Source organism: Meriones unguiculatus, chromosome 14 (genome assembly GCF_030254825.1).
Source record: "Meriones unguiculatus strain TT.TT164.6M chromosome 14, Bangor_MerUng_6.1, whole genome shotgun sequence".
Lineage (NCBI taxonomy): Eukaryota > Metazoa > Chordata > Mammalia > Rodentia > Muridae > Meriones > Meriones unguiculatus.
The window spans coordinates 401,113-417,401 of record NC_083361.1 but is presented as its reverse complement, the minus strand read 5'-3'; the positions used below and the strand labels follow the sequence as shown (position 1 = coordinate 417,401).

General features: G+C 47.6%; 1 pseudogene; it reads left to right on the top strand.

Annotated features, from left to right (window-relative positions):
• The window catches only part of LOC132647075 (anthrax toxin receptor 1-like), a 47,350-nt pseudogene extending 33,346 nt beyond the window's left edge, over positions 1-14,004 (top strand).
• Positions 14,005-16,289: the final 2,285 nt, after the last annotated feature.

The following is a 16,289-nucleotide window of genomic DNA, read 5'->3' as shown; positions in this document are numbered from 1 at the left end:
AGGGTCCCAGTCTTGGAGCACGCAGGCTGGATGGGGAGTTCTCTGCCTTTACCATTGTGGTAGAAGCACTTCCACAAACACAGCTGGTGCTCAGTGGCTGATGGGAAAGGGACAGTTTGTAAATTAGACTAGACTTCATGGTCCTTTAGGGAGGCATTCCTCCTACTCTATCATTTCTTCCATCTGAGTTTTAGCCAGCCACAGCTCTGCGTAGCTTCTGAGATCAGGCACAAGACTCCCATAGCTGGAAGACTACAGACTGCGGAGGGGACCATTCAGGTGGAAAGGAAAGCCTCACACGTGGGCAGAACTTGCTTGCCCTCTCAGGCCCCCCGAAGGACTGCATCTTCAGAATATGGGAATATGGGGATACGTTTTAAAGACAGAGCCCACTCATCTGTCTTCTCTCGTTGCGGTTCACTGGGGAAGTTCCACTGACCACCACTTGAATTTACCACCGGCTCTGCAGGGAAACCTGGACTCAGTGATCTGGTCATGTTCCTGAGCCTTCGTTCGCCCTTTCAAAAGTGCTGTGGGCAATGATGCCAGAAGATGCACAAAAGCTGGATCCAGACAACAGTGAAATGGTTAGCAGCTTTGATTCTTGACACTTGGCCCAATGACTGTGACGTTTTGTCCCCAGCTGTCCCCACTTACTGCAGCAGTGTCTGGGACCAGAATTTATGGGAAGGGGAGACCAGCCATTTGCTCCTTGGCATCTGCACCTCAGAGGCTTCCCTTCTGATAGGTGCTTAAGAGCACGCCTGGTTTCCTGTTAATTGGATCGTGAGTCAGCGTATGCAGCCTCTGTGTGTTTGGTCAACAATAAATGAGTGTTGAGCAAAGGTTGGCAGGAGCCTCCTCTTAGGAAATCTGTAGGATCAGCAAACTGGGGACAGATCTGTCCCATAAGTATATTTATTTATTTTTTTATTATCTTGTGCTGACTTCTCCCTTCTTTTCAGAGGAAGGTAGAAGAGATGTAACCCCTGCAAACTGGCCTGGACCTTAGCAAACTATGTCAAAAGGCAGAGTCTATCTTCTAGGCTTGACTCCTACCCACTCTTGCGAGTCCCCACGGGGAACTGCTGGGTTTCTCTCCGTCACAGCCCAGTCCTGCAGTCCCTGCTCCACAGAGCTAAAATCTCTCTCCAGAGCCACCATTTCAGCAATGGTAGTCCTTCCCTTAAGCCAGTTCATTTCTCATCTTCAGAACAGCTTCCCTTCTGGGGCCCCATCCAGCTCCTGTATCAAGACTCCCCAAGGCACTGTTGAGTCTCTTCCTGGAGACTGCCTGGGTGTCTCCTGCAGCATAAGCTGCTCTCCCCTCTCAGAATTCTTGGGAATCCCTCCCAGAATGCCACTGGAGAGTGGCAGGAATTCTGGGAGTCTCCCTTGGATCTCTCCCTTCCCGTAGTCAGCCCCCTCCCTCCACAGATGCCAAGTTGTACAACCCCAGAGACTGCCCATCTGCCCTGTTTTGGGTACCATGCTTTACATATTTACCCATTACAAAGCTGCCCAGAGGACTGCCCAGCATCCATGATCCATGGCAGACCCATGCTCAACAATAGCTGGGCATTTTGTGGTAGTCCTTCCCCTGCCCTTTCTTCCAATAATGCAGCTCTAAGAGACAAGAGATGGCATTCTCAGCTCTGTTCATAGTGGCTGGAACACAAAATAAAAACAATCAAACTGCAGTGGTTGGAGTAAAGCAGAGAGTTGCTTGTTTTAAGGAAAACACTTGTCCCAGCAGTCATTAATTACACTGAAGCTGTGCAGACTTTGGGGACAGGCATTTCTCCTGCTATTGTTCTTATTCTGCTTATTAAAAAGCCTCAAGTCATACAGATTCCCATAGCTGCAGAGGCTGCAGGAGCCATCTCAGCAAGTGGCAGCTCCCTCCCTGGCCTCTGCAGCTCCTTCCTCCTCTCTCCAGGAGATAGCAGCAGTGCTTTCTGTGCTAAAGAAAAACAGTTTCTCAAAAGCAAGCTTCCTGTGCTAGCAGGATGCTGCAGTCCAGGTGTGGGAGGCAGGGGAGGTACAGGACAGGTTCTGCCTACTGAGAAAACTCGGATCTAGTGATGGCACAGCTGTCAGAACTTTTCTACTGAAAACATGGTGGGACCATAGTTGGATGGGAAAGCAAACAGTGTCCTCAGTTTCTCAAGCTTGTCTTGTCTGTCTTCAGACCAGACTCCCGTTGCACATGCAAGTGACAAAGAAATGACATACTTACACAGACTGGAGATATGGCCCCAAACATTCATGTGTTTTAAGCGTATGCTTTCTTTATTTGGTATAATGTCTCAAGCACATAAAATCACTGAGTCCCAGGAAGCCACATGTAAAATACTTAGCATTTATTTTGAAGACTGACGTGGACCTTGGCCCTCTCCTGCTGCTAATAGACGTGTGTCCATGGGTTTAAAGTGAAACTTAATTAGGAATGGTGTCTGACCTTGTTAATTAACTAATAAATTACAGATTAAGTCATCTGGGCTCATATGATGCTCCAGGGAACATTAATGAACCAGTTGCATGACCCAGGCTGTCTGGCTGTTTCTGGCAAAGGGCCCCAGGCTTATCCAACATGCCTTCAGCCACCAGCTGTGACCCTGTATGGCCCTTCTGGAGTCCTACCCTCTAAAGCCAGAGCTCTGTGAGTTTCCCTAAGCCAAGATGGCGAGGTCTTTTAAAAGCAAGCTACCCGAGATTGAACATCACAGCATCACAGATTATCCATTAATAAGATGGAGATGGCAAAGCAGTCCTCCCGGGAGGCAGTCGCAGGCTGGAAGGTGCTCAGGAAGGTGCGGTGCAGACAATGGCCTTGTATCGGGAAGGCCCAGGAATGGTGCAGATAGTAAAGAGAGTGCACTTGTCGGTAGCGATATTTAGGGCACGCAGAAAGTGTTCCTTTAATTCATAGTTTAATCTAATAAATAGTTAGTGCCTGCTATGTGCCAGGTTAGTCTTTGTGTATACAAGAGTGGATAAGATCACATTCAGTTTTCACTCATGAAGTGTTTATAACCCAAAGGCGACAGCCAATTGAAAACAAGTGCACTTACAAAGGGTGAACCAGGTGTGACGGGTAGCAGCTAACTGGAATTGTGGGTAGGAATAGATTTCTTCACCTGGCCCCAGTGCCAGGGATTAAACTGCTTCTGAAGAGAACAGGGAAAAGAAAGCTAAGGAAAATGGCCAAGTTTTTGTATTACAGAACTGGACAGATTCAGACAGCCATTGGGCAATTATCCTCCTGAGGATCTGCCCACTTCGAGGCCCAGAATGGTCCCTTACAACAAGTAAGATGTCAAGGAACATGCTCTGAAGGACTGTCTGGGCATGTGAGCACAGAAGGCCTCTCTGCTGTGATGGGGTGAAAGAGACCAGCCTGTAAACAGCACACAAAACACTCCAACAGAAATAAATATGGGTTGGCTGTTTATTGGAGAAAAACAATTTAAAAAGAATGAAAGAAGTTTTTGCTGCAACAGGGGAGGGTTAAGAACTACACATAGAGTTTTATTTTCAGAGATTCTTGAGAAATTTCTACATAAACTGAGAACTTTCTGATAAATGGAAACCCTCATAGGTAGCCTGGGCAGCTCCACAGCGGGTTCCAGTGTGCATGTGTGAAATCAGCTCCTGGAGCCTGGTGACGCTGTTTTTCCCTCTGCGGTCCCTCCAGCTCCCCCAGAAATCCAAGCTTCTCAAGAGTAACTACCCCAGGACAATCCACGGCCTCTGTTTTGTTTTGGGAGATTTCTTTATTTTTAGTGTGTGTGAGTGTTTGGCCTGCGGGTGCGTGTGTGCACCACACACGCTGTGCCCACAGAGGCCAGAAGAGGACATGGACTCTCCTGAACTGCAGTTACTTACAGAGGGTTGCGAGCTGCCCTGTGGGTCCTGGGAACTGAACCCAGGTCCTCTAGAAGAGAAGTCACTGCTCTTAACTGCTGAACCATCTCTCCAGGCCCCACGCTGCATCAGGCTTTCACGGATTCACCTATTTTTTTTTTTAAATGCATCCACACATTGGCAGGGAAATGGTGTTAACTTTGGTTAAGAAAATGCTAAATGTGAGGTCAGTGGCAAGTGATGGGGCAAAACATGTGTCCACTTGGGACACCAGTGCCACGCTGGGGAGTGCAGCCGGGGCAGAAGCTCACCTCATGTTGGATGTGCTTGTCACCCGGTATCCGTTGCCAGCATCACTGAAGCACATTTCTTGGTTCTGTATTTCCATGAAATCTGCTTGCTGCCTGGTGGCCGGGGAGTTCACTGACTATGGGTTAACATCTGCCTGGTTCTACCAAAACCAGGTAGTTGTCCTTGATCTCACCTTCCTTCCCTTCTGTTAAACTATTAAAAGGCAGCTGTAGAGAGGCAGAGGCAGAAAGAGAGGCTTATTCTGATCCTCGGGGGGACCTTGTTTATCCATGGTGAGAGGGCATCTTTGTTACTTTGTGAGCGTGGACAGACAAAATGCCTGCAGGAGAGGATGGGCTGTGTACCCTTATAGGCTTGGAGCCAGCTTTGTAGTCTGCAGGGGAAACTGGGAAGTGTAGTCTTTCAGCTTTAAATCCAAAATAAATTTTGAGTCTAATTGATTTTACAAACATAGTATCTGTATGTGTCTACCATTTCATTTAACTCCATACAGCCCTTTCCAGCCAATGTTTTCCTTACCCCACTATATAGAAGAGAAAATGGAGATTCTGAGGTTTACCAATCTGCCCAGGATCACAGGGCCAGGAGTTGGTAGGGCTTGGAGGTGAGCATGAAACCATTCAGAACCCACATCTACCTTCGTGTCCCAAGTCCAGGTTCTTGACACAGCTCTGCTAGTCAAGGCTGCCATAGGCTAGGCGCTGAGCCTGCCTGACTAGACTTGATCTTCGTAGTCGTGCCAGAGCTCCGGGTAGGTTTTGATCGCCTCACTTCTCCTGATGGGAAAGGTAGATTCTGAGGGGTTACCCAGGCTGCCAAGGCCATACCTGTGACCAAGTTAACCCCAGCAGTTTCTAGAGTCCTCGATATTAATCATCAGTTTAAATGCTTTCCAAAATTGGGATTCAGAAAGTCCAAAGGATCATCAAGGACCATGGGCCAAGGCCCAACTCCTCACTTAAGAGTATCTAAAGCACATGGTGATCTGCCTCTGTATCCACTGTGGAGCAATGGGCCCTCACCTCTGACATTGCCCCAGGCCTGTGTGAATCTCCTCCTTTCCACTCAGGATTTTTCCTGTAGTGATTTCCCAATGTACTTTGTAAGTGACAGCAGCAATGAAACTACCAAACTGGACCTCTCCATGGGTGGAAAGAAAGGTTTATTGTCAACAGGATAGCTGCATGGCTGTCTCTCAGGTGATAGAGAGGGTGTGGCCAAAGTCATCTAGAGGACAGCCTATAGCGGCCATGGCTACCTCTTGGGAACAGAGAGGAGCTATAAAGGAAACGGGTGGGAAAGCCTGGAAACTGGAACCACGTTGGAGCTGGCACAGTGGAGGAGTAGGGGAGGTAAGAAGAGCCAGGAAGCTACCTCAGGAGGCCTTTGGTGTGGAGAACAGGTGCATGTTAACAGGGCTCAGAGACCCACCCCATAGGTCCAGGTAAGAAGGGGTAAGGAAAGGGGTTCTTCTCTTCTCTTGACTGGTTTCCAAGGAATGCTGCATGTGCACTTTTATCTACCCACCAGCCATCAACCCCATGTACAGCCTGAGCTGCGCCCAAGGTGTCAGAGTGGCACTGCCATTTTAGGGAATGGCGCCTCTATAGCTACTACTGCCTGTGCCGTGTGTGCGTGTGTATGTCTCCTCACTTTCAGAGTCCCCAATCTCTAAACTGATCTGCTGTTGGCTGCAGTTCAGGCAGACTTATGACAATATAGTCTGGGCTGCTGATAACCAAGACGTCATACCTTTGGAAACCAGACATTTCAGTCTAGCAGGAGTTATAGGCCCAGACAAATCCTGCCTACCCCTCACTGATGAATTTACTCCACTGGCAGCGATGGTCTCCTCCAGATGTTTTAAATGTAGGCTGGGAAAGCTGTTTGTGCTTGATTGAATCACATCACTTGGCTGACATTTTTTTGGCCTTTTATACACTCCTTAGAGTTATCAGCTAATTGCAGACACTTCGAGAAAAATAATAGTGTGTGGTTATTGTGACAGATCCTGTTAGTGAGTCTTAGTCAAAGAGTCACTGAAATTTCTTTTACCAAATCCTGGTTACACGGTAGGATTGATTCAGAAACCTGGGAACTCAAGTGCTTAGTTCTGTTTTGCAATCTCTAGTTGCAATTGATTAAATGATTGATAAGGGTCGACAAGATGGTGGTGCCGGGAGGACACTGTGTCTGAGGAGCAGGACAGCAGCGTCGGCCCAGCAACCAGGAGACTGAGAGGAAACCTACGGTGTGGAAATCAATTGGGACCGACCTCAGGTCACCCAGTCAAAACCTGGAAAAGGTCCTGGGGACTGGCAGGCGCACCCGCCACCCCAGATCAGAGCACACAGCCTCCTGCGGCGCCTCCAGCCGCCATCCAGGACCAGGACACACAGCCTCTGGACCAGAGTGAAGCGCTCAGCCTCCGGACCAGAGCGGAGACCTCAATTGCCGGCCCAGAGCGGAGTGCACAGCCTCTGGCCCAAAGCTGGGCACACAGCTGCCAGCCCAGATTGGTGTGCACAGCCTCGGGCCCAGATCGGCGACCCCAGCCACCATCTCAGACCGGGGGGCATAGCCTCTAGCCTGGAGTGAGACGCCAAGCCTCGACCCAGAGCAGAGCCCTTAGTTGAGGCGTGAGACACACACTGAAAAGCCCAGATCGGAGCGCAGAGCCTCGGGACCAGAGCAGCGCCCTCAGCCGCCATCCCAGACAGGGACACACAGCTTCTGGCCTAGAGTGAGACACCCAGCCTCCAGACCAGAGCAGAGCCCTTAGTTGCCAGCCTAAGAGGAGTGCACAGCCTCCGCACCAGAGCAGTGCCACCAGCCTTCATCTCAAACTTGGGCGCACAGTCTCCAGGCCCAGAGCAGAGCACTCAGCCTCTGGCCCAGAGGCTGGCTGGGCGCTCCTCTCACCTTCCCAGACAGAACTGTGTGCCCAGGGTACCAGCCTGAGTTTCCCTGTTGGAGAAAAACCCCACAGTTAGGGAATCAGCAGGTTCTGCAAGAGGGCTGTACCTGGAAAACAGTGTAACAACAGCAGCAGCTCACTAAATTCAGAACGAGAAACCCAGCAGCGGGGCAGCTGTCTCAAGGACTTCTACGGGTGAGAGGAAACAAAGACCACAGCTACTACTCAGGTCTGTACGCCTGAGGTGAGCCGTGGCAATTCCTGAGAAACACTGGCCATACAGTAACCATACCCAAAAAGTGGAGGAGGCCTCCTTCAGGAAAAATCATCTTCCTGCCAAGGGGATTCTCCCTACCCCAGGATTCCAGGAAGCACCAGAAACTACCAGGGAACTCCTACAGCTGATAAACTCCTTCAGCAAAGTGTCAGGATACAAAATTAATTCAAAAACTTCAGTAGCCCTCCTGTATACAAAAGACAAAAGGGCTGAGAAAGAAATTAGGGAAGCAGCACCCCTCACAATAGCCACAAAACAAAGTACCTAGGTGTGACCCTAACCCAGGGGATCTTTGCTGAGCCGAGCATGCCAGGTCAACTTTCCAGACCTTTTCTATGGAAGGAACTGAGCAGTGAGCCGCCCTGCCTGGGGCAGGAGGGCCATTGCACGGTCTCCCCTGCCATGTCTGCACTTGCCCCTCCTCTCTGCTCTCCACTGTGTTGTGCCCTGCATGTCCACTGTGCTCCCTGCTTTCCCAACTGTACCCAGCTGACCGCACTGCTCTCCATTACAGTCCCTTTTCTGGGGACTGCTCAGCCTAGAGCCCCACCACTGTCTCCCCATAAACCCTCCAATTTATCCCCTGCCATCTGCCCCTTTGGCTTTGCTCCTAACTAGGATTGGTCATTGTTTATCATGTCACATAAAAGTCACATTTTGTTGTAAGGAGCTATCCTCCAAGCCAAATTGCAGCCGTCGTCAAAAGATCAGCCATGCATCCTTTGAGACTTCATCATGGAGGGACCTACGGATTGTTGACTTGTTCATAAAATTGTTCTAAAATTCCAGGGAAGGAATTTTAGAGATAGCATTTGTAATGCCGTATTGAATCGCTTGGTTCAAAAAAGGACTCCTGCGTAATAGGTTCAATTAAAACCCATAATAAATACAAGAGGATCCAGCCAATGAATGTTTCTCATGGCTGTCTGGACACTTGGCACATCTGCCACGGCCTGGCTTATTGATGTGTGGCATTGATGGCGATGCATTGCCCAGCGTTTCCCTTGCACTCCAGGGTCCTTGAACTTCGTCTCTTCTTTAGTGAAACAAACCAGTAATTGCCTGTTTTAGTTCCTCTCCACCTAGATTTCAAAGAAATCCTGCATCGAAATTCTAGCAGCTGAACCATCCACCAAATGCACAGGAGGTAAATCAAAATTAAGTGCTATTCGCTTTCATTCAGTTGATGGTATTTTGGGTTCAAATCTATATTTGCTTCTTGGGTAAGGGAGTAAAAGTGGAACAAGAGACAGGTGTGTTTAAAAAAAAATAAGAATTGTTAATTAAATCTGCTGTTGAGAAAGGAAAAGAAAGGAGAAAATATCAGTTTCCGGAAAGCCTGAAATTGACTGTCAAAATCCCCTTCTCTCGTGGGACATGGGATAGCAGTATAGAAACAGAAATATAGAAAAGATAGAAGTATTGGATTCTCACGTCAGGGCAAAGCTGATCTCCATGTCACCATGCCTGTGAGTAGAGTTGTTCTTCCTTATGACAGCCCTACACTCCACACCAGAGGGTCACAGTGAGCCCTGGGCCTCCCATTAAATGTTGTTAAGTACTCTGTGTGTTTGATATATTTGTCTTAATTGTTAGTCTACCAGGCCTTACAAAACAGTGGCATAGAACTGCAGGCATCACCATGAGGCCCACTACAGTTTATCATCAATGGAGATAAACATTTCTAGAGAGTAGCCTTTTCTTTGAGTCACAATATCATCTCTAAGTGGTGAAAACTGGGGTCTTGCCCTGCTTTACACACTAATGGGCTGCCTAGGGCTCCAAGCATGCTCCTCTCAGACATAGGCTTCTGTTAATCTTGTTTCATTCATTTACTAGTTGTTTTAACCTGCTGCGGGACAGGCACATTGCGGGTGATGGAGGAACAAAGATGGAGTCTGTGGTCCCTGTCCCCCTGGACCTTTTGTCATTCACTATTGAGCCCCTGTTGATGCTCCTTTTCTGTATCTCTGAACACCAAATGCTGGTCATTAATTATCAACAGAAAATATGTCCCCCAACCCTGATGAGACAGTAGATGCTGCAGAAAGAGCTTGCTTGTTTTACTGGTGTGATCGAGGGGCCTGCTTGCTGGTTTCCTTCTCAATTATTGGTTGCATTTTAGAGCAATTGAAAATGGCCAAGGAGGTAGGCCCTAAGTCTATGTCAACATCACATTAAATACATACATACATATATATTATTGAGTCTCAATGCCTAAATCCATACTTATGTGAATGCATATGTGCACACACGAATACATACACACAGGAATACATACACATGTATGTAAAGTTGTTAGAAAAATACATGGTAACTATTCAGAGAAATGTGTTAATTTCCCAAAGATAAGCAATTTAGAAAATATTCTTTTTATGTTCAAATAAGTTGTTGTTTGGCAACACAGGTGGCAACACAGGAAATGTGTTCACCACAGGGGCACTCCAGGAGAATGTCTCCAAGGACATACACATACAATCCCATCACTCAGGAGGCTGAGGCAGGAGGATGGAGAGTTCAAGGCCAACCTAAGCTACATAGTGTACCTTGTAAGAATGAAGTGGGTGGGCTGGAGAGACAGCTCTGATGTCAGGAGCACTCACCACTCTTGCAAAGGACCCAGGTTCCCAGCACCTACATGATGGTTCACAACCATCTGGAACCATCCAGGGGATCTGATTCCCTCTTTTGATAAAACTCCAAGGACATCAAGCATGCCCATGGTACACACACATACATGCAGGCTAATCACACACACACACACACACACACATAAAATGAATAAATCGAAAAACACAAGAGAGGGAAATTTGACAAAAGATATGACCACATGAACTCATGCCAGGGCCTGTGTAGGGCCTGTGCAGGGCGGAGCCTAAACTGGATTAGACGTGATCAACTTCAAGGTCAGTCACCCCTGAATTCTGTGAGCTTCTTGTGAGGACTGAGTTATTCATGTGTTGTGTGTGGATACAATGTGCTTTTTAAAGTAATTAGAAGCCGAGGAAGGCCCTTGATTGTGAAGTTATCTCATGCATGAAGAAAAACCAAGCTTTGGCTTTGCAATCTTGGATATGCAGCAACCTTGTGAGACATCAAGAAGCCTGCAGGGCAGGGGCAGCTTCAAGTCTCAAAATTCATTAGCTCCTTTGCTGAAGCACCTTATTTCTCTCCATGCCACACTGCCTAGCAGAGCACCTGGCACTACATAGGCCTGTCTCTTTCAGAACAGATACTGAACTGGCTGGGAAACAGTAGTTTTTATAGAGACGCCGTTTTTATTTGCATTTCTGTAGTGACTAATGATGGTGAACATATTTCCCTTTGTTGACCAGAAAAGGTGCACAGATTAGACCTGGCTGGGACCCAAACACATGAGCACCTTGATTTTTTCCCTTTTGTTCTTAGATTCATCTAAGGAGCTTACATGAAGGTAAACTTACCTCAGGTTAGACACAGGAAAGCATCCAGAAGAACATCAGGAACCTTAAATTATCATTAGGGATAAAAATCACAAAAAGGATCCTAATGAGCTTATAGGTCTTGAGAATACATACCTTAAAGGAAAAATGACACAAAAGATCGAATCAAAGACCGCTTGGAAGTAGATAATTGTTTCCTGATGGCCCACAGTCCATCTCGACACTTCGTGAAGGAGCTGGTGTCCTAGAGCCGGTCAGTTGCACATTTCCTATGAGCACTGAGGTGTGTGCTGTGAATAATAGGTGCGGAGCTCTGAGGATACAAGGGTTAGAGCGGGGTGTCCCAGGTGAGGGGGATCCTGTTCCTTCTTGCTGCAGATTCATTGCACAGAGTTGGATAACATCTTTGCACAAGGATCTGGCATTCCAGTGAGACTTCTGGGTAGGATGTTTGAGTTGTTCTGCAAACCAAATGTGTGTGCTGACATGGAAACTGTGCCAGGGAGGGCAGCAGCCCGCCTCTCACCCCAGCAATTCTCTCCAGGCCTAAGTTTGGTTTGGTTTCCATCGTGGGTCCCCCTGTCTCCCTTCCTCAGCTTCCTGAGGCTGGGCCAACCAGACACGTGGGGAGTTTCTTTTAGAGAGGGCTCAGCAGCTGAACTGGCAGTGCTGGACACGCTGTTAGAGACGAGAGCTTGGCATGCAGCCTGTTTCCAGCATCTTCTCTCCTTTTGCTGATTTGTGAGAAAACAAGGGAGGCCAAAGGCGAGGCAGCAAACATGTGGAATCAGCAGAAGTGTCCACCAGATGTCTATATGTTTTGCATTCAAACTGGAAACACAGGATAGGTTTTCCCAGCTTCGCTAAGAAACTAAGATGCAGTAAGAATCTCCCCGCCCATTGAACCAGCCAATGTACGAAGATGCACTGGGGTGGAGAGCATCTAAAGTTTTAAATCCGATTTTCGAAACTTAGCAATTATGTGCAAGTATCAGCATGCATATATAAATCCTAACTGCTTGAGACTTTAGTCCTGACAAATCATATTAATCGAGTTCCCAACCAAGGCTCTGACCTGAGTTCAGCTTTGCTGGTTCTGGGAAAATCATCAAAGGTCAGAATTTTAATTCCCCTGCTCTCCTGGTCCCCATTCCTCTGATTCCTCCCCTTCCATCTTATTTGTCCTACCAACCCACGGTGCCTCAGCTTCCCCACAGATTCTTATTCCATATGTAGGTCAGCTCCACAAGGCTGACAAATGAGCACAACTGTCCAAAATTGGGAGAAGATGAGCTTTAAAGACATCCTGGCCTGACTCCTTAACTACTCCACAGTCAGAGCACAGTGAGCATCCGTCTCAGCCAGGTGGCCTTAAGAGGTAGCAGATGAGGGCTGAGTGGTCCTTGGTGCCTGGCTGCCCTGGGTGCCAGATTGGGTCTGAGGGCTTTTATCTGTGTGATCTTGAGAGATTATTCAACTTCTCCGAGATCACCCTCTCAGCCGCACTCCTTCGGGCAGGTGGAAATTACATCAGATCCATACAACGCTCATCACTGGGCTGGCACAGTGAGGGGCCATTAACTATCCGTTATTGCTTTGTTGAACAAGATCTCTGAGTTCCTTGGGAATGAATGTGACACAAACTCATGGCATTTATTTAACTTTTAAGAGAGCCCCATAGGCTAGCTCTTTAATCCCTTTCTTCCTCCAACAGTCTCTATTTGGGCAGCCGTTTACCTCAGATGCACTTTTACAAACGCAGCAGTTTTCTTCCAGCTTTTTGTTGTCTCTGTATATTGCCAAAGCACTATTCCAAACCCCAGTTTCATTTTATACATGGATGGTCAAGATAAAGGAGAGCGGGAGCGGGCCAGGCGGCTCCTCTGGAAAAACGTGTGGCCCCTGGACCCGAGTTCAATCCCCCCACACAGGGTGAAGAAAGAAGAAAGCTTAAGCCATCATGGCAGCACACACTTGTACAAAGGCAGCTGAGCCTCGTTGGCATCCAGCCTAGCCCACTTGGCAAGCAAGTCAGGGAGAGACCCTGCTGCAAACACCAAGGCAGACGGCTCCTCAGGAGCAACAGCTAAGGCTGTCCTCTGGCAGGTGCCCAGAAACAAATAAGTAAGTAAACAAGCAGAGTCAATTGTTTGAGATCATCAAATGCGAACAGGTATTCTTAAACATCCTTAACTGTTTTTACCCCTTGGTAGGACAACATTATAAAGAAATTATATATATATATATATATATATATATATAAAATATGTAAATATTATATGTATAATATATATTATATGTACATATTATACGTATAATATATATTATATGTATAATATATATATACATATATATATCAACGTCAGTCTCACACACTGATAATGGGCATACATTCTACCAATGGGAAACTGATATGCAAGCCCAGAGAAACGCCCCTTCACTGAAGGCCCAGTGTCAGTTCTAGCACATCATGCTTGACACCTGACCCCCCACAAAGCTCAGCAGCTGAATACAGTGACACCTGCACAAGGCCACATGGGACAGCCATGCACCCCGGAGAGAGGAAAGGTGCAGAGCCGTCATACCACTATTGACCTAAAGGAACGCTTTTCTGGTTGGGGGAGAACGATACCAAAGGGCACAACCAGACATTACCCTGAGTGCCCAACAGTGGTTTAGCGCAGGCTCTGAGTGCCATGGGCTGTAGTTATGAGACATCTGGGTTCTGAAGAAATTCTTTCAGGATATTCCAAAATGTAAATCAGACTCAAGGAGGGATGTTAGGGAGGAAGTGAAGGACTCTTCCCTGGGTCCCCTATGGCTGTTTTAGAACTGTCTAGACTTAAAAAGTGGCTAAGACTCTAACAGAGGGAGGAAGGCATTGCAGGCAGGAACAAAATGAGGAAGTGGAGCCGGAAGCACTGTGCCTTCCCTGAGAGCATGGGGAGAAGGGCTCAGAGAATGGAATGCAGCCTTCTTGTTGCTCTTGTCCTACCTGACCTGATGCCTGGGATTCTGAGACGGCAGCCAGAGGCTCTGTAGTGGACAGGAAGCAGGTGCTGGTCCAGTAATGTGTGCTGTTGTTCCTCGTTTCAGAGTCCCTTCAAGTGGTCATGAGAGGAAATGGCTTCCGACATGCCTGCAGTGTGGACAGGGTCCTCTGCAGCTTCAAGATCAATGACTCAGTCACACTCAGTAAGTCCTGGTGACACTGGTCAGGGTCGGGGGACAGGGAGGGCTTGCCAGCACAGCCAGCCACTTACAAACAGGGGCCTACAATGCTGATGAGACCTCCAGGGAGGAATAGCTGGTCCCTTGATGCCCTTGGTTCTGACCTAAGTCTGGACCCCTCTGGGTAGGTCTAAGGGTGCCAGGCTGGGGAATCAGGACAAGGCTTGACACAAACAGTCAGAGTCTTCCCCCCCCAACCCCACCACTGAACTAGCCCTAAGGAGTCAATGAGTACCTGCTTCCTACCTGTACTCACTCTCTGGAGAGCTTGAGGCTTCTCGGCAAAGCACTGGGCACTCTAGAGTAAGAATGGAAACAAGATGGTCTAGATTGATTAATCCTGAATAAAGCAAGAACCAGAATACTGAGCTCGCTTGTGTGGCTTCTGGGACTTTTTTCAGTCTGGAAGAATCCTGATTGCAGGGGCCATGAAACTCTCGTCGTGATGAACTTCTTACATGAAATCAGGGATATGGAAGTAAAACTAAGTGCATTTCATGAGGAAAAAGGAACTGTCATAACAGTGGGGCCTCTGGGAGACATTTGCAGCTGGCAAGATCTGAGTTTAAAGACATGTGTGTGACTCGGTGGCTGTCCAGGAGAGATGGGAGGTCTGGTTCAAGGAGGGCAGATGCTGGGAGCCTGGTTATTATCTGTATTTGGTGTCCATCACACGCACAATTACTGGCTCCCTGTCTGCAGTGACAAACAGCAGCCCCACTGTGCTGCGTTTTCCATCAGGCTGTGCACTCCCCTACTTCATGCTTTCTGTCCAGTCCAGAGGTTTAGGGGGGAAGGAATGCAGATCTCACCCACGGGCAGCTCACCCCCCACTCTGTGTTTTCCCCTTGTAGCCCCAGAAGACAGTAGGTCTGAACCTATTTTTAAATTAGGAAAATTGGACACACCTTTTTTTTTTCTCTCCTTGACACCTTGAAACCCTCTTGATAGTTTAAACACAAGCAGCGGCTTCCTCGTACATCTGGAATTTCTGGCTTGGGATAATATCAAACATTGAAAGCACTCAGCTGGTTTTATTAAAAATTTGGAATGTTCTCATATGTCCCAAATGTGTGTGCTGTTTGAAACGATTTGTCAGTGTTCCTGAGCAGGCACAGTGTGGAAGCTGCTTCCCAGGCCACTGTAAATGAACCCCACTTACCCTCCAGAGACCAATCCCAAGAAAAGGCAGAAACTCAGGATTTGACCTTCCTGTCAGAACTAGCCTTCTGTGAGAGCATGATGACGGGTAGGGTTGGGAGAAAGACACACACAGGACAGGCCTACCCTCTAGCTGGCACTTGCCAGTTGGTCTGTCAACCCTGGGATCTTGTCCCTTGGTTCCCCTTCCTGTCCTGGTGTGCACTCTGTGGCCTGCCCTCTCCTCCCTCACAGAGAAACACAGGCCACTGGAGTAGGAAAGCAGCGGCAATGGCACACTCATCCCACTCCCAGCACAGCCTTGAGGCTGCAGGAGACAGAGATGATGACTCAATCCCAGAGGGAACTTGCTTGTCACAGAGCAAAACTGGTGACACCGAAGGTGTTCAGCTCACTGTTAACCCAAATTTTAAAAATGACTTAGAAAGTGAAGAGTCAGATAAGACTTCTTTAGCACAGTGACACGCACCTCCTTGTGCAGATTTAAAGCCGCACCATTCTAACACAAAATCCCCATGAAAGGTAGTCAGTTCAGAGTTGGAAAGGAAATAGCAGGATGGCCCTTCTGGCTCCTCTGTAATGGCGACCCGATGGTTCTGGCATCACCATCTTGCAAATGGTGGGAATGTTCTAGAAAGCTAGCCGTTGTGACCCCACGTGCTGCCTGTGGCTGTTAGTACTTGAAACCTGGCTGCATGATTGAAAAATTCAATTTTAAATTCACTTGATTTTATTTGTGTTCATATTGCACATGGCCATCTCTGCCACATCAGATAGTGCCATGACATCGTTAACAACACAAGTGAACTGCTGACATCAGCACCTTCAAATACTTTGAAATGACTTTGCATTCCTAGGAAACTAGAGTCATTAGTTTATTGCTAGACAATACGGGGGCCAGTAAACTGGATGCTTCAGAAGTGGCACCTCACTTATTTTTTCTAATTTTCAAGTCAGAAACTAACATAACTAAAAAATTAATTGTGATGTTTTTATATCTATTAGTCGTCGTTCTCTTCTTGTCTTCACCCCTACCACTATCCCCAACTATAAATACCTCAATGTTTACCAGTACCTTTTCCCAGAATTCATTGGTGACCAT